The sequence below is a fragment of the Canis lupus genome, chromosome 9 (assembly GCF_003254725.2).
Source record: "Canis lupus dingo isolate Sandy chromosome 9, ASM325472v2, whole genome shotgun sequence".
Taxonomy (NCBI): domain Eukaryota; kingdom Metazoa; phylum Chordata; class Mammalia; order Carnivora; family Canidae; genus Canis; species Canis lupus.
Window position 1 is genome coordinate 1,340,339 of NC_064251.1, and position 21,293 is coordinate 1,361,631.

General features: G+C 63.2%; 1 protein-coding gene across 4 annotated transcripts in view; it reads right to left on the reverse strand.

Moving 5' to 3' along the window:
- Positions 1-21,293, reverse strand: part of BAHCC1 (BAH domain and coiled-coil containing 1) — a 318,708-nt gene that overhangs the window by 56,626 nt on the left and 240,789 nt on the right. The gene's annotated exons all lie outside the window — the stretch shown is intronic.

Genomic DNA, 21,293 nt, shown 5'->3' on the forward strand with positions numbered 1-21,293 from the left:
CCCGGGAGCTTCCCGGCGAGGCTGGAACAATTACCCCGCCCCCCAATCCAATTCGCCCAGGATCTTCCTCTGCGGACTGGGGGCTTTGGGGCGGCGTGAGGGGTGGGGGTGCCGAATGCTCTGAGGCTCAGAATTTCCCTCTTAGCGCCCCAAATCGGCCACAGAATTTCCCCCTGCAGTGCCAGCCCCGGGGTCGCCAAGCTGCACGCGGGGGTCTGCGGTGCCAGCGCTGCCCACGGCCCCAAGCGACCTTCGCCCCAGCCCAGTCCCAGCCACCCCGGGGCTCAGTCCTGGGCTTCCACGTCCCGGCTGGGCCGCCCAGAAACACCCCCACCTCGCTTCTTCCAACCCCCACCCACCCAGGGGAGTGCACCCCGGGCTGTGCGTGGAACGCGGGGCAGGCAGGGCAGGCGGCGGACACCGAGAAGCCGCTCGCCCGTGTGCCCGCGTGGACCTCTTTCACTTTGCATATTTCCCCTCATTTCCTAAATCCGCAAAGCTGCATTGTTTGGGTGTTTGCTATCACCTCCAACAAAAGGGAGATGGGTGGTAGGCTCAAGATCCTTGATTGTGGACCGTGCAGAAAACCTGATTTAAATTTTTTTTTTTTTTTTTTTTTTTTTTGCCGTCCCACCATGACAGCAGAGCCACGGAGATGTTTTCCATTTCGTGAATACCATTTTAAATTGCTATATTTAATGCTACGAGTTCAACAGCGTCTTATTTGCAGACTATTTTGTGTTTGATTTAATCTATAACCGAAAACATAATGTATTAAGTGAATACATATTTGCTCAGCTGATAAGCTTTTTTAATATTTATTCGGAGAACTTCTGCATTGTAAATAAATGGGACCCAGACAGAGTCCTCTTTGTCTCTCAACTTCCTACAAAGGGGTTTGGGGTTCCCTCGCCTCTAGGGATCGCCAGCTCTCTCCCCCGGTCTAACAAATCACTCGCCGCGCGGCGGCTCGGGCCTGCAAAGCGAGCGCCGAGCCGCCAGGGCCCAGGCAGCGCCGGCGAGGGGGCAGCCCGCGCCGGGGTCAGGGGAGGGGCTGCCCGGGCCGGGGGCCTCGGCCGGACAAAGGGAGGGCAGGAGGGGAGGGAGGTCTGGAGCCTGCGGCTTCAAAGGCGCCGAGGGCCCTGGGCTGCGCCCGCGGGGGTGCAGGGCTGCCCGGCGGCCTCCGGGGAGTCGTGTGCGCTACGCTTTTGTTTTGTGGGATTTCTTTTTTCCAGTAAAGAGATTTCAGTTCTGCCGAGAAAGCGCGAGCCGCTCGCGGTTCTCGGGACGCGGGCTGGGCGGCCGGCAGCAGCGGTCATGGTCCACCCCCGGCGGGCGGATCGCGGGCCCCGCAGCCCGCCAGACTTTTTACGCAGCTGGGGGGAGAACTGCAGTCGCCCGCCTGTGCAACCGCGACCCTCCCTGGGCTGGAGGGGCTCCCCTTTGTGCTTTCTGCTCGCGGGGACAGGCCGCGCAGCGCCTCCCCGCCGGCCTGCGGAAGCCAGGCCGAGGCGGGCGCGGGGCGGGGGCGCACGGCCTGGGCTCGGAGCCCCGGAGCCTCGGAGCCCCGGAGCCCCCGCCGGCAGGACCCCTCCCCCCAGCTCGGGAGAGGCCGCGGCGGAGGTCGGCGCTGCAGCCCCGGGCCTGGCCGCGCTGGGGGAGGGAATGGAGCGAGCGCGGCGGAGCGCCGGGGGCTGCGCGCGGGCCGGGGACACCATGACTAGGGCATTTTGGAAGGAACCGCACTTGGGAACGCCGGGCTGGCGGGGCCCGCTCCCAGAGCCGCCGTCCCCCCTTGGCGTGGCTCGCGCGCCCCTCGCTCTGGGGCTCCTCCAGGTCGCCTTCGGGTTTAGCCAAAGGACTAAAAGCCGCACGGCCGCATCTGCCGCCCTCGGGGGACGAGCACCCCCTTCGGAGCGCCTTCCCCGGCGCCGTCTCCCCGCGCGCGGACGCCGTGGGGCCTGCAGGCCGGGCTGCGGCCAGGGGCGCACGGGGGCGCGGGCTGCTCGGGCGCCGCCGCACAACCCGCTCCCTGCGAAATGGCCGCGCCCGCCCCCGCGGGAGGGGATGGGGTCCCCGGCCGCGCCGGAACCCGCGCCCCCAGGGCACGCTCCCCCGCAGACCCCGCCTGGAGGGCCGGGGCCCGGGACCCCGCACGCTGCCCGGAACGCGCGCGGCGAGAACGCCCCGCTGCGCTGGCCTCGCCGCCCCCTTCTGCGTCCAGCATCCCCCACCCCCCAGGAAAAGAATTTCTGAAATGCTCTGCAGTGAATCAGGCTCTGGAAAGCCAAACCCGAGAGCGCGCTCGCCCGTCCCCGCCCCGGCCCCTCGCCGGCACCCAGCCGGCGGCCGGAAAGCCCCTGCGGCCAGCGGCCCGGGCCCCGGAGCCACCCCGCGCCGGCCCGTTCCCAGCGCGGCTGAGCGACCGGGCGGGGCCGAGCGGAGCTGCTCGGGGGAGGGAGCGAGGCGGGGTGGGGGGGGCGAGCCACCGGGGCTCGTCCGCGGTCGGCCGGCGCCCGGGTCCCCGCCGACTGTCCGCTTGCAGCCACCCGCGCGCTCCGCGCTGGACGCAGCCCGGCCGTCCCTGTCCTGTCGCGATTATTTATTTCTAATGCTGGGTGTCGATCGAGACAACAAGCGCTCAGAGCAAAGCAAGGACGCATTACGGGGGGAGGGGGGGCGGAATTTCAAACCGATCGATACGATTTTTCAGAGGAAAAAAAAATCGCTCTTATATATATAGTCCATCTTAAAAAAAAAAGCCTACTCGACATTATAACGGAATCTTAAAAAGGGAAGATATATCTTTCTCAACATCACAACCCTGAATCTCTTGCTAAAGAGAAAAAAAATGTAAATCCCCGAAGCCGAAATAAAAAAATAAAATAATAATAAAAATACAAAAACAAAAAAAAATGAAAGCAATTTCAGTTACTTACTGGAGGTTGTTTCCTGGATACAATTGAATGCAATACAATTAAATCAGTAAATGTGACTTTGTTTTGTATTCCTATTGGTATTTTCAATGTGCTGACTGTTGCACTGTAAAGGCACCGCTTCCACAACAACGACTCTAGCGAGCCCATCCAGAGCGGCTCTCAAACCTGCAGCCCGGCGCGGCGAGCCACGGGCCCTGCATACTAATAAGCTCGTGCCACTCAGCCCCGAGCAGCGGGCGCGCTGATTGGCCGCGCCGCCCTCCGCGGCCGGGAGCTCGTGCCACTCATTCGGCGTAAACAGGCCTCCCAATAGGCTGGCGCGGGGCCAGAGAGCTGCCAATCAGGGAGCAGCAGGGCTACTACTGAGCCCGATGGCGCCTAATTCAAGCCCGGCGACTGCGCAGCTCCTCTGCGCAGATCGTTGCTGCTGAATGGGAATGCGATGGCGCAGGGCGGGAGAGCGAGCGGGGCGAGTGGGAGCGCGTGTCCGCGCGCAGGGGACGCTTTTCCTTTTCCCTTTCTTCCTTTTCCTTTTCCTTTTCCCTTTTTAATGCAATCCAGCAGGTCTCACGTTGGCCTTCCGGTGCATCCAGGCCGGGACGAGAAACAGCAGCGCCCGCGAAGGCAGATGTTTTTGTTCCTACCTGGGACCGGCCTGGCAGGTGGCTGAACCGTGCGTACGTAGGCCCGATCTCGGCGCAGAGGCCTCCTCGGCTTTGCGGCCCCTCCACCGCTCCGGACCCTGGCCTGCTCGGACCGAGCCCGGGGATGCGCGCTCGCTGGAGGCCGGGACAGTGCGCGTGGGCCCCCGGAGTCACCTGCCTGGCCGCCTCTCCCCCAGCCTGCCCATCACACCTCAGGGACTCCGTCCTGCATCTCTGGCCATCTACCTGCGACTCCCATTTTCATCTCCCTCGGCCGTCCTTTGCCACGGAGCACCGACCTAAATGAAATACGGGGCTGTAAGGCGAAGACAAATATTGCCCTTTTCTTCATCTGCAGCTAGATTAAAAAAAAAAAAAAAACGTTCACCTTGATATGCACAGGGCGAAGACCCTGCACGGTGTTTCTCGGTGCCACTCTTCTGCATCTCCGCTCCATTCTTCCCGCAATTGAAAGGAGCCACTGAACGATTGTCTTCCTCGTTACGAGACGCAAAGCACTTTAAAAAAAAAATAGTCTCCGAATAAATATTTCTGTTGGAATGTGGTTTCCCAACAAAATGCTATTTATTCTCGGGGAGTCCAGGTGGTGTCTCAGTAGTGATGGGTGCATTATTCTTGCCCCTCTTTCTCATTGTGAGTCTCGGCCCCCACCTCTGGGGGACCAAAAAAAAAAAAAAAAGGATATTTGTTTTGTTAGATGCTGACAAACGCGTGCACACGCATTACGGCTTCTCCAGCGGCTCATTCCGATGGGGACACGAAGGGGTTAAGCCCGGGGCCTTCTGTTGTCTCCTTCCTTTCCCGCCCCCCCCGCCCCCCGCCCGCTCCCGCGGGACCGCCGGGATTGGCTGGCGCGCTGCCAGCAGGCTGTCCATCACCGAGTGTAAACAAGGCGCTGATTGGCTGTTGTCCAGTCCGCACTGGGCCTCCTGAAAAAAGCAATTACTGGCTCCGCGGTTTCAAGGCGCCCAAGGCCGCTTGATGAAAGGAGATAAGCTGGGGACAGTTTCCAGGACCCCCACGGGCCGACCCCGGCAGCCCGGGAGCCGAGGTGCGCCGCAGAGCCCGCGGATCAAAGGAATCCGGAGAGAAAGGGGAAGCAGGCGCACGGCCCGGGCCGGCCTTCCCCCGCGGGCACCGCTGACCTGGGGTTGGGGGGCCTGGGCTGCGCGCGGGGGCTCCGGGATGGGGCGGCGCGGCCGGCGGGGCGGCCCCGGAGAGCGCGGGGCGGGCAGGTAAGCGCCGGGACCCGGCGAGCGCGGGCCGGGGCGCGCGGTCCCGAGGGCAGTCTGCGGCGAGCCCCCGGCCCCCCCGCGCCCCTGGCGGGTCCCCAGGCCCGCGCCTTCGGAAACGACCCCGGGCGGCGCGCGGCGGCCGCGGGAGGAGAGGCGGCGCGCAGAAATCCATAAAGCGCCTGCAGATCCGATTAGCGCGCGGCTATTCATTAGGCCGTGGGCGATTGAATTAGGGCCCCGTTGCGGACCCGGGGGGGGGCCGGGGGCGGCTCGGGCTGGGCGCGGCCCTCGGGGCGGGGGGTGGCTGGCGCGGACCACCGGGTTCGGCCGCGGCTGACGGCGGACCGAGGCGCGGCGGCGGCCCCGGCGGATGCGGGGAGGCCTGGGCTCCTGAGCTCCTGGGGTCCCGCCCCTGCTTCCCGCGCGCGTCCGGGAGAGGGGGCCCGGCTCGGGAGAAATCGCTCTCACCCGGGGTGGGCGGGCGGGGGCGGCCTGCAGGGCTGGGGGGGGACCGGGAGCTGCCGGCAGCGCGGCCCTGGGGCGCCCCGGGCTCCCTGCGCGCCCCTGGCTCCGGTGGCCTGGTGCGCGGTGTTGCCCGCTCGGTGCGCCCCGGGGCCCCCACCAGCTTCCGCAGCCCCCCACCCCCGGCGCAGGCCTCCAGCCGGGGCCTCGGAGTCCCGACCCCCGCAAAGGCCCCTCGCCGACAGCACGTAGCCCACTGTGGTTCCAACCGGACTTCCCCATTGCTGACTTTCTCCAGTGAGGTTGCCGCCCCGGAATCTTTTATATATATATATATATTTAGGTTTTAAAGCTCCGTTTGGAATTAAATATTTAAGTGAGCAAAATACATATAAGAAAAGCGATCCTCCATCCAAGAGAGAGAAAACACTCTGACTCTGGCGACCGGTGGAACCCTGGGTCTCTCCGAGCTCCCCAAGTGTGTCCCGGGAGGGGACTCCTGGCCTCCAACCGCAGGGTCGGGAGTCGCAGCCGCTTCTGGTGTTCCAGGATCCCCCAGCGTCCCCCAGCGTGGGCGCAGAAGGGCCCCTGCTGGGAAATTCCCAAACCCTACTTGCACCCCCCTGGGCAGAAGATTGTCTGAAGGTCCTGGAGCCTGATGCGCCCCCCCCCCCCAGCAGCGCTGCAGACGGCAGCTGGGGAGGTCCCCCGCAGGTTGCAGGTCACCCATTCTTTGCAGCTCACCCTCACCAGATTACTAATTCAGTGGGGGAGAGCCGGCTTCCAGAACCTCTCGAGTGCTGTGCTCTGCCCCTGGTGACTTGCATCCGGAGTCAGGCTGCAGGCCTGTGGAGGGAGGGCCTGCTGGCCTTGCATGTGCCTGGGCCTCACCGCTCCCTGCCCTCCTCTGCCCACCCCACCCTGCCCCCTCCTTCTTCCCCCAGCATCACTTAAAAAACAAATCTAGTAGGCTACCCACCCCAGTGCTGTTTCAAAACAGTTGTTACAGCAAATACCCGCATTTGGGCCTGCTGGATGGGGCAGGGTCTGGCGGCCTCCAAGCTCGGGCCCTGGGCCGCTAGGCAGCTCCCGCCGCGCCACCAACATAAGCTCCCCGTGTTCTCCCTTGAGGCTGGGGCCGGGCCACGTCTGGCTGGGAGCACTATCGGCTCCGAGCTTTTCACTCTCCCTGCTGTCCAGAGCTAACAAATGTTTTTAATTTTAGAGAAACATGGTGTAGGGATCTGCAGACTCGCCTTCCACGAGGGCGGCAGAGAAAGCCAGGGAGAGGTCAGAGAGGAGACAAGAAGGGGTCCCGACGGGAGGCCAGGTTGAGCTGGCGTGTCCAGGGCTCTGCAGTCGCCGGCAGTTTCACAAGGGAATGGGCTCCCACAGCCCAGCAGCCCGCACGCCTGGCCGCAGCCTGGAACCCTGCCAGAGGCGTCCCTGAGCACCCCCCCCCCCCCCCCCCCGCGTGCTTCCTCCCTGCAGGAACCCCCGCTTCCACATGCCTCTCCTGGCACACACCACTCCTGGCTTACCCTCTGGCCTGGGAAGAAGATAAACAGATGCCCGAGAAGCCAGCTGTTCTCTGACACCTGGGCACACACTCGAAGACCACACTTAAGTCCACACTGCACACACACACACACACCACCCATGTGCCACCTCACATGTGCACACGTACATCACACATGATGTGATCACACATCACATGCGTACACCTACATCACACTCAGGCACACACTTGATCATCACACAGCACATTATACTCCCATGTGCACAAAACATACATGCACGCACTTCCACATCACCAACACGTGTTTGCGGCATGTGTGTGTATCAGCATCCTGAGAAGCTGCCTTCCCCAACGCGGCCCAGGGCCTCTGACATCCCCAGAGCCCATCCCCGGCCCTGGCGCCCCGTCTGCCGTGCTCCCCGAGAGGTGGCAATGGATCTAGGTCTCCCAGCTCCCAAAAGACCATGATTCTGCTCTGTCCAAAATCATGAAATAATCATTTTTTAATACAAGAGGGTGGGGGTTTCGGGTACATTACATAAAATTGTAAATTAGTCCCTGCGCCAAATAAACACCCGCTTGGGCCAGAAGCAGAGCTGCGTGCTCCGTAATTGTGCGTCGGGGGGTCTCTCCATTGTTCCCTGGGCCATTAGTCAAAGGGCCAAATTAGGGACTATTTCTTGACGAAAATTGACTCCTAATCCTAGCCATACCCCCCAGGCTCAGGGGGCCAGGGCCAGGGAGCAGGCGGGCAGGACTGCCTGAAGGGGGGGCCCTGTAACCACAGGTTTGCATTTGCCCAGCATCTAGAGGTTGGGCCGGAGGGGGAAGAGGGGTGCGCGGGCCTGCACCCCCTACCCTTCCTCACCGGGAACATGATGGATGTCCATCCTCTCTTTCCAAGGACAGTCTATGGAGATTAGGAGTTTGCACACATGCCCTCCCCCCCCACCCCAGTAAAAGGGGTAGAAACAAAGTCAGACGCATTCCCAGAAGGGCCGTAGCTGGAGGAGCTCGGCCAGCACCACCGAAGCCTCCAGGACGCGGTGCTGGGCGCCCGCCCCAACTCCCTGAAGGAGGTCTCCTGCCACCAGACATGGGGGGGTCGTTCTGTTCATCGGGGTCTCCGGCTGGGACACCAGAGAGAGCAGAGGTGTGGGGGGAAGGTGGTGTGGGCCAGGCCTGCCCAGACCTGAGGAGCCCTGTGCACCTCGAGGCTCCCTCACTAGGCCGTCAGCAGAGCAGCCTGGACCCCTGTGCTCAGCCCTGGCTGGCTGGAGTCGGGAAGGCCCCTGGGACCCGCAGAGGTCCTCCCCAGGGTGCTGCAGCCCGGGCTTGGTGCCTAGACTGGAGGGTGCTCTTCTCTTGGACGTCTTCCTCGTGGGGCGTTAAGCTTAGGATGGGCCCACTTTGGAGAGGACGGGAAGGACCCCTCCCCCAGAAGAGGGGGCTGGCCCCCCAATAGTGCTTCCAGTCAGAGGCCAGGTGACGGGAGCAGCAGACTGCAAGGAAGGGTTGTGGGGCCAGGCCAGGCCAGCAGGGTCCCTGCCACACCTCCCCCAGGGGCTCCCTCCAGCACAGCGGTGCCCAGGCTGAGTCCCTCCCAGGTCCAGCTCTGGGCCGAGCTGGGGGCCCTCAGAGTCCTGCTCACTCAGGAGCCGCCCCCCAGGCACAGCTGGTCCCCGCGGGCCACAGACACACTTGGGGGTGGGGCTGGAAGTTTCAAAAGGCACCGAGAGCTGCTGGGGAGCCAAACTTTGAAGTTGGATGAACAGCTTTCCTGGGCCCCTCCCCCTGGGGGGTTAATGCTGTTCCCGGTTGGCCCAACCAGGTCAGGAGGCTGCCCAGCCCCCTCAGCTCAGGGAAGGTGCTTGTTAAACACAGAGTTGTAATTTGTGGCTAAATATAACCCAGTGTGTTCACACGTAAAGTATAATTCAGGGTGCTGGTTGCGTGAGGTTATCAACGGGAGACCCATCTGGGTTAAACTGAAGTGATTTTCATAAAAGGGCAGGAGCGTCCCATGGCCCTGCTTCCCCTCCCGGACGTTTGATTAGTGGCAGCAACTGTTAATACGGCTGAAGAGATGAGGGGACGGGAGACGCGGGACCCCCAGGGGTGAGGAGGCCCCGAGGAGAGGGAGCACGCCCTTGCCCCCTCGCTGCCCGCTGTCGTCCCCCGCCCAGCCTCCTGGCCGCTTTCTCATGTCCTGGGGAGAAGGCCAGAAGGCCGGGGACCCTGGGGGAGGTCTGGGGAGGAACCAGTGTGTGTGCTAGGCCGCCCTCCCCGGAAGGCCAAGTGCTCCCCCTCCCCCCCAATCACCCTCTAAAGCCAAAACTGGGGGTGGAGGTGCATTTCAGGGGATCTCCTCCCAAGAGATTGACCCCAACTGGGCCCCCCATCTTCCCACGCATGTGGGGAGAGCCCAGCCCCAGCCAGTGGGAAAGGAGGAGGTGACCTAGTGGCTGGAGCCGCCCTGTGGAGGACAAAAGTCTAGTAGGACCTAAGGAGGGGACAGCTCTGTGGTGCTCCTAGGAGGCACAGACACGGGAGGCTGGCTGCACCCCCCCCCCCAGGACACCTGCCTCCTTCCAGAGCAGGCCTCCCAGACCGGCCCGCGGGAGTGCCAAGTAAGCAGTCGTGGCGGGCTGCTCCCTGGCGGCTGTGTTTGGGTGTGTTTACACATGTCGCTGTCAGGGTATGTCTGGACAGGGTCTCTGGGGCCGGACTTCCCGGGCCTGAGCTCACACTGGTGGGAGGGCCCCGAGAGAGGGGCTATGGGCTGGGTGTCAGGGTTTCCTCTGATAAAATCCAGCTGGCCCACGCAGAGCTGCCACAAGCAGGCGAGGCCAGGAGCAGAGCCGAACGGCGTGTCTGGGACCAAGCTGGCCCGCACGTTGGGGGCCACAGCTCATCAGACCCTGCTCCTCAGCCCCAGCCAACAGAGTCCTCTGAGCACCACTACCAGAGCTCAGGCCGCAGGAGGGCCCCCCAGACGGAGGGGGAAGGCACCTGCCCTTCCCACCCTGGCCTCCAGAGCAGGCAGGAACCTCTAAGCAAACTTCCCAGCTGGATTGTTTCACATTCCTGAAGGAGGCAAGCCCCCCAACCTCTGCTAGCCTCCCCTTCCTACTCTCCCAGCGCAGGGCTCCAGGGGTAAGGGGCAGCACATTCAGACTGGCTTCTGACACATAAAACCAGAGGCCGGGCCGGTGCAGCTCGGCAGGGTCGCATGCCCAGCCCTCCTGTCCTCCTGTAAAGCCGTTGCCAGCCAAGCTTCCCACTCACATCCCAGACCTACTTTCTGGGGTGGGTCTGGCTCACAACGTCCTCTTGCCCCTGGGCTCAGCGACACCCCCCACCCTGGCCTCCCAGGACTTTCCTCCCAGCTGATGGCCAAGGCTGGAGGCTCCCTCCCGGGCTGCCCTGGGGAGGAAACCAGGGCTGGGAAGGCACCAGATAACGCCTCTTCTCCTGCTTATTGCTCGGGGGTCGAGCCCTTGGCCTGTTTACCTGCAGCAGATATGGACCAAACACCGATTATATTCCCATCCAAGTTCCCCTAGAGCGGCTGGGGCCTGCGGCAAAGGCCCTTCTCCCACTCCTCAGAGGCACGCCCACGGGCCCACCACCCTGGCCCGATTGGAGCACGCCCACCGCCTGCTGCTTTTGTTAACAGGACAGTAGATCCCTTTAATTGAAAATCATTCAATAGATCCGCTGTTTTAAAATTTTTGTTTGTTTTTGACCTGCAGAAATACATACTGCATCGCTGCTCATGACGCATCAACACTGGCTGCGGGCAGGAACTGGGGGGAGGGGGTTGTGGGGAGGGTCCCAAAGGGAGTCTCCGAAGAGGAAGAGAACCGGGCCCAGCCAGGCCGGGCAGAGGGGCCTGACCCGGGGCAGCACGACTGGGGCTGGTGTCCTCAGCCCCCAGGGGCCACTTCTGCTGGGCCTCCAAGGCTCACTGCTGCGCTCTGGGGCATGTGGCCGCCCTGGGCCTTGGACCAGGTCAGTGTCCACGTTGGGGCTGTGGGAGGGAGCAGATTGCAAATTGGGGAGTTCTCTTTCCACCTTCAGAATGCATCTTCTTGGGTTTCCACTTGTATTTTTTAATAGCAGGCATTTTTGAGGCAGAAAGCCACCCCCAGGCCTGTGGGAGAAGACATCCCAGCTAGAAACAAAGCCCTGTGCCCGGGGCCTGCTTCTCAGGCCTGGGGAGAAGCGGCACCCACCGCAGGGCACCCCGGTCCCCTCCGCTCCAGCCCCAGGTCCCGGCCCGGCCCCGTCCCCATCCAGGTCCTGCCCCGGGGCGCCCGGTGCTCCACCATCCAGACCTACTCCCCGGAGCCCACCCGGTGCCCTGCGGGGAGGTGGCCGGACGCGCCATAATCGCAAATTTATGGCCCGGGTGACGCGCTTCCCTCTCCCACAATGGGGCCCGGTGACACTAAACGGAAAATTGATGAGAGAGGAGCGGAATCTAATCTCCACCGTCCACGCTGGCTCGACTCGCTTTCCAGGCAGGCCGCGGGGAGGGGGCGCCGCGAGGTGGGGCACTGGGGCCGGATGCCTCCCCCGGGTCCGCGCCCCCCCCCCCCCCCCCCCCCCCCCGCCGCCCCGCGGCTCCCCCGCAGCTCCGGGCCCAGCCGCTGGGGCTCCCCTGGAGCGAGCGGCCAAGCGGGCGCGCTGAGAGCCCCCCCACCTCCCGCCCCCACGGCTCCTCCAGGGCGCCAGGCGCCTCCTGGCACAGACCCCGCTGCGCCGTGTCCTTAAAGGCGCCGCCCGGCCCGCAGGCCTTTGTCCGCTCGGAGAAGGTCAGGCCCGCCCGGCGGGGAGGCGGCGTGCTGGGCGCTGGCCCCCATCCCCTCCGCTGGGCCCCGGGGCAGCATTCTGTCCCGCTGGCGGCCCGGAGGAGGCCCGGCCGGTGCCCACCTGGCCACGGGGAGCCTGAGACCCCCGGGCTGGGGCCAGATGCCTTGTCCGGCTGGGGTATGCGGTTGGGGCGGAGAGCCCGGCTTTGGACACCTGAAGGTGAGGGGTGTGCTTCTGGGAGAGAATGAATGAGGGACCCCAGTGGCCGTGGCTGGCAGAAAGGGAGGGCCGCATGCTCAAGAGCAAACACCCCCCACCAACCAAGCTGGCAACCTAGCTAAGCTGGGCGCTGGCCAAGAGGGGCCTCCCAGGGGTGGGACGCAGTCCCACGTGGGGGCCCAGACCAGGATCCAGGGTGCAAGAGTTTGGCCAATTCCGCTGGTCCACCTCTCCAGCCTAAATGACTACGTGGGCATCTGGGTGCCAGATGGTGTCCTAGACACTCATTCAATCTTCTGGACAGCCTGGGACACAGGTGGCATGGTGATCGTGCCCATTTTACAGATGAGCAAACTGAGACTGGGGCAGTAAATGACAGGCCTGTGTTCTCACCCAGGGGCTGGGTCTCAGATTCTGCAAAACCAGGACATGGATTGACTGCTTGTGGGTCCTGAGAGCCCCAGGGTTTGTGGACAGGCCAGACTGTCCCGACTCCTCCACGCCCCTTATGCTTGTGGATGGAAAGCAGAAAAACGTGGCCTCCTGTCCCCCACGGTGGGCCGCAGCACCCACGAGCAGGACGCCACCAGAGCCCCCTTCTCCCTGGAAAGTCCCCTCTGCGGGTTCTGCTAGCCAGGCCTGCTTTTCTGAGTCTCAAGGATGAACGCGCAGCGGGGCCAGTCACCGGCTCTACAGCTGGGAAGAGCTGCTAATATATGGGAAGAATCTGGAAGCCAGATTCCAAAAGGTCACATTGGACTGAAACCAGTAAGATTATGTTTAACAGGCTGGATATGAACCTCCACTTTTTAGGTTCTAAAATCAGTTGTAAACATGCAGGCGGTTCCCCCCTGAAGACATGCCACGCAGACTTGCAGCTGTCGGTACCTTTCAGGCAGAACCGCCCCGGTCAGGCCCCTCGAGCTTTCCCCGCGCCCCAGCAGCTGAGCCTGTGCCCTTGGGGGCCCTCCGGGGTGTCAGGCTCACGGTGGGGGGGACGCAGCTGGGGACGGCAGAGAATGGGGTCCTTGTGCTGCTATCATCAAACCCAGGGCTGGATGAACACAGCTTTGTCTGCACCCACACTCCCGTGGTCACCACGGGACCAGGGATCAGCGCCAGGGGGGCTGGGGGCGCTTCACAACAACAGCGGCTCTGCTTTTTGGCCTCAGTTAACCCTTGAGTGGGTGTTGCATACGTAGCGGTCCCTTGCCCACCCCACCCCATCCCCCCGCTCTGTGCTTGGGGGCTGGGGGCTGGGGGCACACAAGAGAAGGGCAAAAACAGTGTTGGGACCGGAAGTTTCGAAGGGGTCATCAAACCCATTTTTTCCCCCAGATTTCAATGGCTGCAGCCATGGGAGGAAGATGAGAGGGTGGGCCTCGGCCGCGGTGGGGGCGGGAGGGGGTCCAGGTGGAAGGAGCTCGGGGGCCGCTGGGCCTCTCCCACACAACGCCCTGCCCGCCCAGGCCCATCTGGGAATAGCCGCCCGGTCCCATGGCACCCCATGCCTGGCCTGGCTGCGGCGCGCGCTTCACCTCTGGGGCGTTGCTGGCCACACAGAGCAGGTCCCACCCTGGGATCCGTCAGCCCTGCCGGAGCTCAGCCCCAATGACCGGGAGGCCAAGGACCCCCAACTCCAGTGGGGACGGAGGACCTTGTGGTGGCTTCAGAGCAGGCTGGGGTGGGGGTCGATCAGCAAGGGCAAGTGGAGGTCGGGGAGGGGGGCGTTGCAGACGAGGATGACTTGCAGGCCTCGAGTTCGGGGGTCTGGGCTTGAATCGCCGCAGTGGATCTGGGCTAGGAAGTGGACGCTCCCTGCGAGGGGGGCATTGTCCTCTCTTAGTAAGTGGCAGTGGGGGCAGGGGCAGGGGGGCTGGGAGGACAGTGTGGGCCCTCAGAAGCCCAGGGCTGCAGTGTGTCCGGCCTACTGACCTTTTCCTGGGCGAGGGGTCTGAAGGAAGATCACCTAGGTCGAGGCAGATGGTTCTCTTCTTTCCCATTTCCTATAGCTCTCAAATGTCTCTTTTGAAATGTACCCATTTTGTAATCAGAGAAACCCAAAACAATAAACATTACCCCCAAGCACATCCCCAGGCCCAGAGGGAGGCCCTTATCCCCGCCTCACTGCTGGGGAGCCCCCGGGGACACCCCGCTCCCTCTCCTGCTGCCCTGGCTCAATGCCCACGGACCTCCCCAGCTACCTCAGCCCCACCCTGGCCCCACAGACCCCTTGATGGTTTGTAGGCCCAGGGTGCCTCTGTTCGCCCTACGCCCCCCCCACCAGGCCCCACAGAGCCCACCAGCTGGACTTGGGGTTCAGATGCCATCTGCTCTGGGTCCCTCAGTCCGCAGAGTCCACGGGGTACGCAGACCAGCCCCCAGAAGCCCCTCCCACTTCCCCAAAGCTGGGCACTTGTCTCCTGAACGCCCACAGTAAGGTGAACGCTGGGCAGTCAGACCCCCGCTTGGGGAGGCCCGCAGCCCCGAACACTCCATGCCGGGGCTCAAGGCATCAATACCCAGTGACGGCAGGCCGTAGGGTCCCAGGCCTCGGGGCTGCGGCCAGGCTCCCTCACAGTGTCAAGGGCCTCGGGGAAAGGCTCCCCTAGGGGTCAGGGTCCTCTGCTGGCAGGCATACCTCGTGTGGGCCCCGCGGGAGGAGCCTCCGGGTGTGGGCAAGGGTGAGCTAGCTTCCTTTGGAGTCTGCAGTCGGGTCCTGTGCCGCCCGCACCCCCGCCCATGCTGAGGCCCCAACCTGTCTGCACAGGGCTCCTGGCCGAGGGGCGCCGTGGGTTGGAAACCCCCGTGAGGGTGACAGGGATGGGGGTGCTAGAAGATTTCCAGCAGGGCTGCTGGGTAAGACGTTGGCTCCAGGGACTTGCTGGCGTCGCAGGCGCTGGGGCGAGGGGTGCCAGGGTCCTGTGTGCGGACAGAGCAGGCCTAGGGCCCTTGCAACCCTGGGGAGGGGCAGGAGGGATTCCCCAGCAGAGTCAAAAAAGGAATCCAGTGGGGCAGGGGTGGAAAAGGATGAGAAATGGCCCTAGCCCCCAGCTAGGCCTTGGGGCCCAGCAGCCACTGGTCGTCCTCACTGACCCAGTGGGCTGAGCACTGGGCCTGACTCACCAGGTGGCCCCTCAGGGCTGGCCAAGGCCCCAGAGGCAGGAAGGGGGGCTGCCAGTATTTGCACCCCGGGCATTGGCCTCCATGAGAGCTCGAGCCACTCCCAGCCCCGAGAGCACCGAGAAATGCAGGATTGGGGGTCCGATGGGCAGGCGCAGAGGGGCCACTGCCGGCCTGTGCTCAGGACAGCCCGAGCTGACCCAGGCGTCTGAACGGCCAACGTGGGGCAGCTCTTCCCAGGCTGAGCCCAGCGCTTGGCCCTCCCTCCGCGGCCGTGATGCCCGCGCTCCCCTGGCCCTCCGGGGGAAGGGGGAGGGCGGAGGGTGCTCTCCCGGACACCCCCTGTTCCCTCACCTGAAAGGCCTCTTGGGGGCAGAGGTGGCAAGGCTGGGCCGAAGGTCTGTGGGGAAGGGAATGAGCCGGAGGCCCGGAGCTCGGGGGGCAGGCGGGGGGCCGGGCACAGCCCAGTTCCTGTCTCTTCCTCCGGTTGGGAGACTTACATCATTAATAACCCGAGATACAAAGTTCAAAGTTTTGAGCGGCCCATCAGCGGCAGACGGCTCCCGGGCCTCGACCGCGCAGTCCCCCCGGGGCCACTAGAGAGAGGCTGCCTCGGGCCCCAGCCAGCCCCCCGGAGAGAAGTTGGGCCCTACACCCACGTGCCTCTGGCTGCCTGGGCACGTGCAGCCCCACTGTGCACCTGCACCTGCGGTCCGACCCCATCGCACACGAGGCCCGCCACACCCAGGGCCCACAGGCCGACCTCGCCACCTGCACCCCAGAAATGGAGTCTCAGGGGGCACTTCCAAGGTTGCTTTACCTCCCGTTTCTAAGGGACTGCCTCTCACCCCCGGGGCCCAAGGCCCTTCCCTTCCTGCAAGCTCGTTCTGGCCTAGTGGCACCTGCTACAGGACCACCCACCGCCAGGCGGGCCAGGGCCTCCTTGGTCTCAGGAGACCCGGGCCCAGACCCTGGCCTGCCATGTATTGAAGGGTCCCCCACCATCACGGGGAACACCCTCTAGGTGGGGATGAGATGGGTGGCGGGGTGGTCCTGAGTGACACGGAGAAGCCTGGAGGCAAGGGTGTGCACAGTGGCAGCCTGCGCTCTCCCCGCTTCTCCCAGGCCAGACCCGCCCTCGGGACGCTCTTTCCCCGAGCCCGCCTGTTCTTGTCCCGTGTTTGGGTTGAGGAGTCGGCTGACTTGCCCACAGCTCTCAGACCCCGTACCCCACTTTGCCAATCATACGGCTGGGGTGACTGTGTCCCAACTCTGATATTTGGGGAACCCTGCTGGAGTGGCTGGATGGTGACCCCAAAGCCGAGTCCACCTGGATCCTGAGGGTGCAAACTTTGTTCAGAAAACGAGTCTTCTTTGTGGATGTAACTGAGGTAAAGATCTCGAGGTGAGGTCATTCTGCGCTAGGTGGGCCCTAAGCCCCATGGCAAGTGTCCTTCTAAGGGAGAGGCAGAGGGACATGTCGGGAGGCCGCGTGATCGCAGAGGTCAGGACTGCAGGGATGCGGGGCAGCGAGGACCTCGTGGGGGCCCCAAAAAGGGGAGGATGGGAGGAACGATGTGCCCCTGGAGCCCTTGAGGGAGTGCGGCCCTGCCCACACCTGCATCCTGGACCTCTGGCCTCCGGGGCTGAGAGGGTATGTTTGTGCCACAGTAAGCACCTGGTGCGTGGTCACTTGCATGGCAGCCCCAGGACGCCAACCACCCGTGGGCCCTGGGCAGGCCGGCTCCTTGGATGCTGGGCAGAAGGTGAGCTCCTCCCCGGTAGGGCCCACAGGACGGCAGCGGCACTGAGCGGAGGGAGCGACCCCAGTGGGTCACGGGAGGTCGGGGGAGGTCGGGGGAGGACGGGGATCCCCAGCCCTGCTCTGACAGGTGGGGGGGTCTCAGTCACTGTGATGCTTGGTTGAATTTGGAGGTCACCAGGTTGGAATCTGGGGCAATTAACTGGGTTTAGGCGGCAGTTGACTTTCTCTCTGGAGACGGGCCGTTCCTTCCTGACGCATCTCCCAGGGCAGCGCCACCCCACGCGCTGCTGTGAGCCACGCACGCAGAAGGGAAAGCTTGCTTGTTTTTTTCCTTTTTTTTTTTTTTTAAAGATTATATTTATTCATGAGAGACACAGAGAGAGACAGAGACCCAGGCAGAGGGAGAAGCAGGCTCCCTGCGGGGAGCTCGACGTGGGACTCGATCCCAGGACCCTGGGGTCACGCCCTGAGCTAAGGGCAGATGCTCCGACGCTGAGCCCCCGGAGTGCCCCAGGGAAAGCTTTCTGGTAGCCACAGCCCTTGCCCTCCCCAACGTTCACTTCCCGTTCGTGTGTTCACGCACATGCACATGCGAGCACACGTGTTCACGCAGGCACTCTGGCCTCCCGCCTTGACTCCGCCCTGGCCCTGGCCCCCGGGCACGCTCCGCACACACCTGCGAGGCGGGCACTCACACCGGCGGCTCCGATGCTTCCAAGGGCGTTGCCGCTGACTCCCCCGAACCCTGACAGCACCCACCCCGCCCCTGCTCAGACCCAGAGGTGGGCACCGCTGGCCAGCAGGCCTCCCTGCCGCCCGGGGTCTGGGGGGCGCTCCTGTTCGGATCAGGGGACGGCACCTGTACTGGGGGCTTTGGTCTCCATGTGACCCTGCACCTCGGTGAACACGGATGTCCCACCCCCCGGGGGGCCCTTGGGGCCTCCGGGTTTTCAACCTCCCTGGCTCGCAGCTGCGCTCTGTGTGCCTCTGCCTTCACCTTCCTTCCTGGCCGCGTCGCTCCTGTGAGTCCCCCCCGCGGGGCTGCGCGTGTCAGCAGTTCCTCTTCACGACCCGGTGACATTCCATCAAGGGGAGAAACCACAATTTGTTTATCCGTTCTCCTACTGATGGGCATTTGGGTTGTTTCCAGCCTGGGCCTCGCTGAGCAACGTGGCCCCAGCGCAGGACGCATCTACCACGTGCTCTGAACGTGCCTTTAATTGGGAGAAGGTGTAGTTAGTGATCTTGAGGTGAGACTACCCTGATGAGGGTGGGCCGTAAAACCGGTGACGAGTGTCCTCATCCGAGTGGGGCAGGGGGAGGGGGAGGCGCAGAGATGCAGGAGAGGTCACGTGGTGACAGGAGCGGAGACTGGAGTGATGTGACCGTGAGCCAAAGGGTGGCGCAGGTTGTCACAACCACCAGAAGCTGGGAGGGAGTCGGGGGGGACTCACGGACCGAGGGACAGGCCCTGCCGACGCCCTGAGTTCACACCTGCAGCCTCCAGAACTGTGACAGGGTGGGATGCTAACACCGGCTCCGTGGGACAGGAACGGCCCGCCTGATCGACCGGCAGGTCCGCAGCCCCGAGGACACCGATTGCAGCCGGGCTCCTTACCTCGAGCTTTCCCGGTGGCCATGGGATGCACGTCATTGGCGTCGTCACAGTTTAGATCTTTGTTTCCCCGGTGATTAATGAGGCTGACGGATTCTACATCCGCACGCGGCCCCCCAGAGCCTAGAGGCCTGCGGACAGCCCGTTCCAGGGTCTGACCCCACAAAAAATGTTTGGTTTATCTCTTTCCTATACCTTTGTGGGTGTTCTTTATATGTTCTGGATAGGACTCCTTGGCTGGGTGGGTGTCTGTGTTCAGACACGGGGGCCCCCTGGCTGGCTCCGTCCGTAGAGTGTGCAACGCTTGGATCTCGGGGTTCTGCGTTCAAGTCCCATGTTGGGCATAGAGATTACTTAAAAATATAGTCTTTAAAAAAAAAAAAGATACACAAATGTATGGCGTGGACATTGTCTCCGGTTGTGGCCTACCCTCTCTCTCTCAATGGCACCTCGATGAGCCCACATTCTTAAATTTATTTATTTATTTATTAAAGATTTTATTCATTCCTGAGAGACACCCAGAGAGGCAGAGGGAGAAGCAGGCTCCCTGCAGGAAGCCTGATGGGGGACTCAATCCTGGGACCCCAGGATCATGCCCTGGGCAGAAGGCAGACGCTCAACCCCTGAGCCACCCAGAGATCCCCCACATTCTTAAATTTAATGACGTCCAATCTTTCATGGTGAGCACCTTCTATGTCCTATGTAAGAAGTCTTTGCCAGTGACAGTGTCTTGAAGGGAGTCTCATTTTTATTCCAGAAGCTTTTTTGGTTTTGCTTTGCACATTGTGGTCCGTGATCCATTTTTAATTAATCTTCGTATATGGCGTGATGCAGGGATCAAGGGTCATTTTCCCCCATCAAATCCAACCGATACGGCACCTTGAGTGAGAAACCCATCCGAAGGCCGCCTTTTCTCCCTCGCGCTGCAGTGGTCTTTGTTATAAACCAGTTTGGCCACAGGACCTGGCCCTGGGATCCAGGATCGAGTCCCACATCGGGCTCCCTGTGTGGAACCTGCTTCTGCCTGTGTCTCTGCCTCTCTCTCTCTGTGTCTGTCATGAATAAATAAATAAAATCTTTAAAAAACAAAATAAACCAGTTGATTCGAAGATGGGTTGGGGGGCGGGGGGGCCTCGTTCTGACCCTCTCTCCTGTTCCATTGGTCTGTTTGATTATTATTGTGCCAATCATCAGGGCCTTTTGCTGGCCGCTCGTGAGTCCACCCGCTGGCTGGAGAGAGGAGGCCGGAGGGCTGGCCCGAGAGCTTGTCGGACCTCCGGGCCTCGAAGGGTCCGCCCAGCTGGCTTCTCTTCACCGCGGACGGTGGCCTCCTCCTCTCTGCCCCACGGCAGTCTCAGCAGAGCCCAGGATGCCCGGGCCAGAGGCGGCCCGCGGGCCCGAGACCCAGCCGCAGCTCCCGAGCGTGCCTTCCGGAGGATGCCGTGCGTGAGAGTGGGGGCAGCTTCCAGGGAAGGGGCAGGCCAAGGTCAGCCCCCCTGCCACGCAGTAGTCCTCACTGCCAACCCTCCTGTTCGGCCGCCATGCCGTCACCCTGTGCCAGACGTGGGCCGCTGTGTACGCCCGGAGAGCTGGGACCTTGAGGATCTGACCCTACCCAGGGGGTTGGGGGGGGGGCAGAGTATGCACCGAATAGGTCAGCTGTAAGGCATGCTCAGAGGGAATGCGTGGAGCCCAGGAGGCTGGACGGGTGTTTAGCCAGGGCACCCAAGGTGACATTTGAGCAAAGCAGTAAGGGACACGAGGGACCCAGTCATGTGGGTGTGTGGTGGGTGGAGGAGGAGAGCATTTCAGGCTGCAGGACTGGCAGGTGCAAAGGGCCTGAGGCTTCTAGGGATGAAAGGAGGCCAGTGGGCTTTCCGTGGGTGGGGGGAGGGACAAGGCAGGGGCTGGGGCAGCCAGTGGCTGGATCCCACAGGTCGTCGCAGGCCCTGGACATTCTGGCAGGAGAGGCCAGTGGACAGCCCTGAGCGTGGGAAGCATGGCTGTGGCAGTTGGCAGGCCCCTTAGGGGAGGAGGCTGCCGTCCAGAGAAGAGAGGATGGCACCCGGCCTGGGGAGGGCCGGAGTTGGATTTTGCATGAATTTTGAAACTCAGAGCTGTGGGGATCTGCCACGGGTTCGGGGAGCAGAGTCAGGCATGACTGCAGTGTTGGGCCCGAGCCCAGGGAGACAGGGGGTCCTTTGCCGGGAATGGGTGCTGAGGGCCGGCTGGCTGGGGGGCAAGGGGCTCAGGGGCCCTGTGCACTGTGCTTGGCGTGAGGGAGGCCTTTGGGCAGCCGGGGAGTCTGGGGTGCTGAGAGCCCCTGCGGCTTGCAGAGCAGGCCCCGGGAGCCCGGGCAAAACTCAGATGGAAGGCAGAGGTGTGGTGGGGGTGACACAGGAGCGAGGGGGACAGCCAGGTAGGTGTCATGTCCTGGTCAGCCCAGAGGAGGCCTGAGCACGTGGATGGCATGCAGCGCGGTCACCAGCCACCTGGACAGGTCCCTGCTTCCCTCCCCTCCCTCTCTAAGGCTGTGCGCCAGCGCACGACACTGAACCCCACCCCACCCAGTGTGGGCTGCAGGGTCCGCTCCCCGAACTGGCCTCCTGGCCCCAACCTCTCAGCCTTGCAGGGAGGCCCCTGCCCCGAGGACCACCCCCTCTGTGCCCTGTGAGCCCAGCCGTGTCCCCAAGGTGCCCAGGCACCTCCTTGGTCACAGCCGGCCCTCCTGGCCGGAGAGGACGCCCGGAGGCCCGGTCAGACCTGCATTGGGGACCCGTCCCAGTGACCCAAGCATTGCACGTGTTCCCTCCTCCCCTGCCCCCAGCCCCAGCCCAAGCTCGGAGGCTGTGGTGAGTGTCCCGGGGCGGCTGCCTTTGGCAGCTCGAGAGGCTGCAAGCCCTGGACCACGTGCAGCTCTGAAGGGCAGTCTG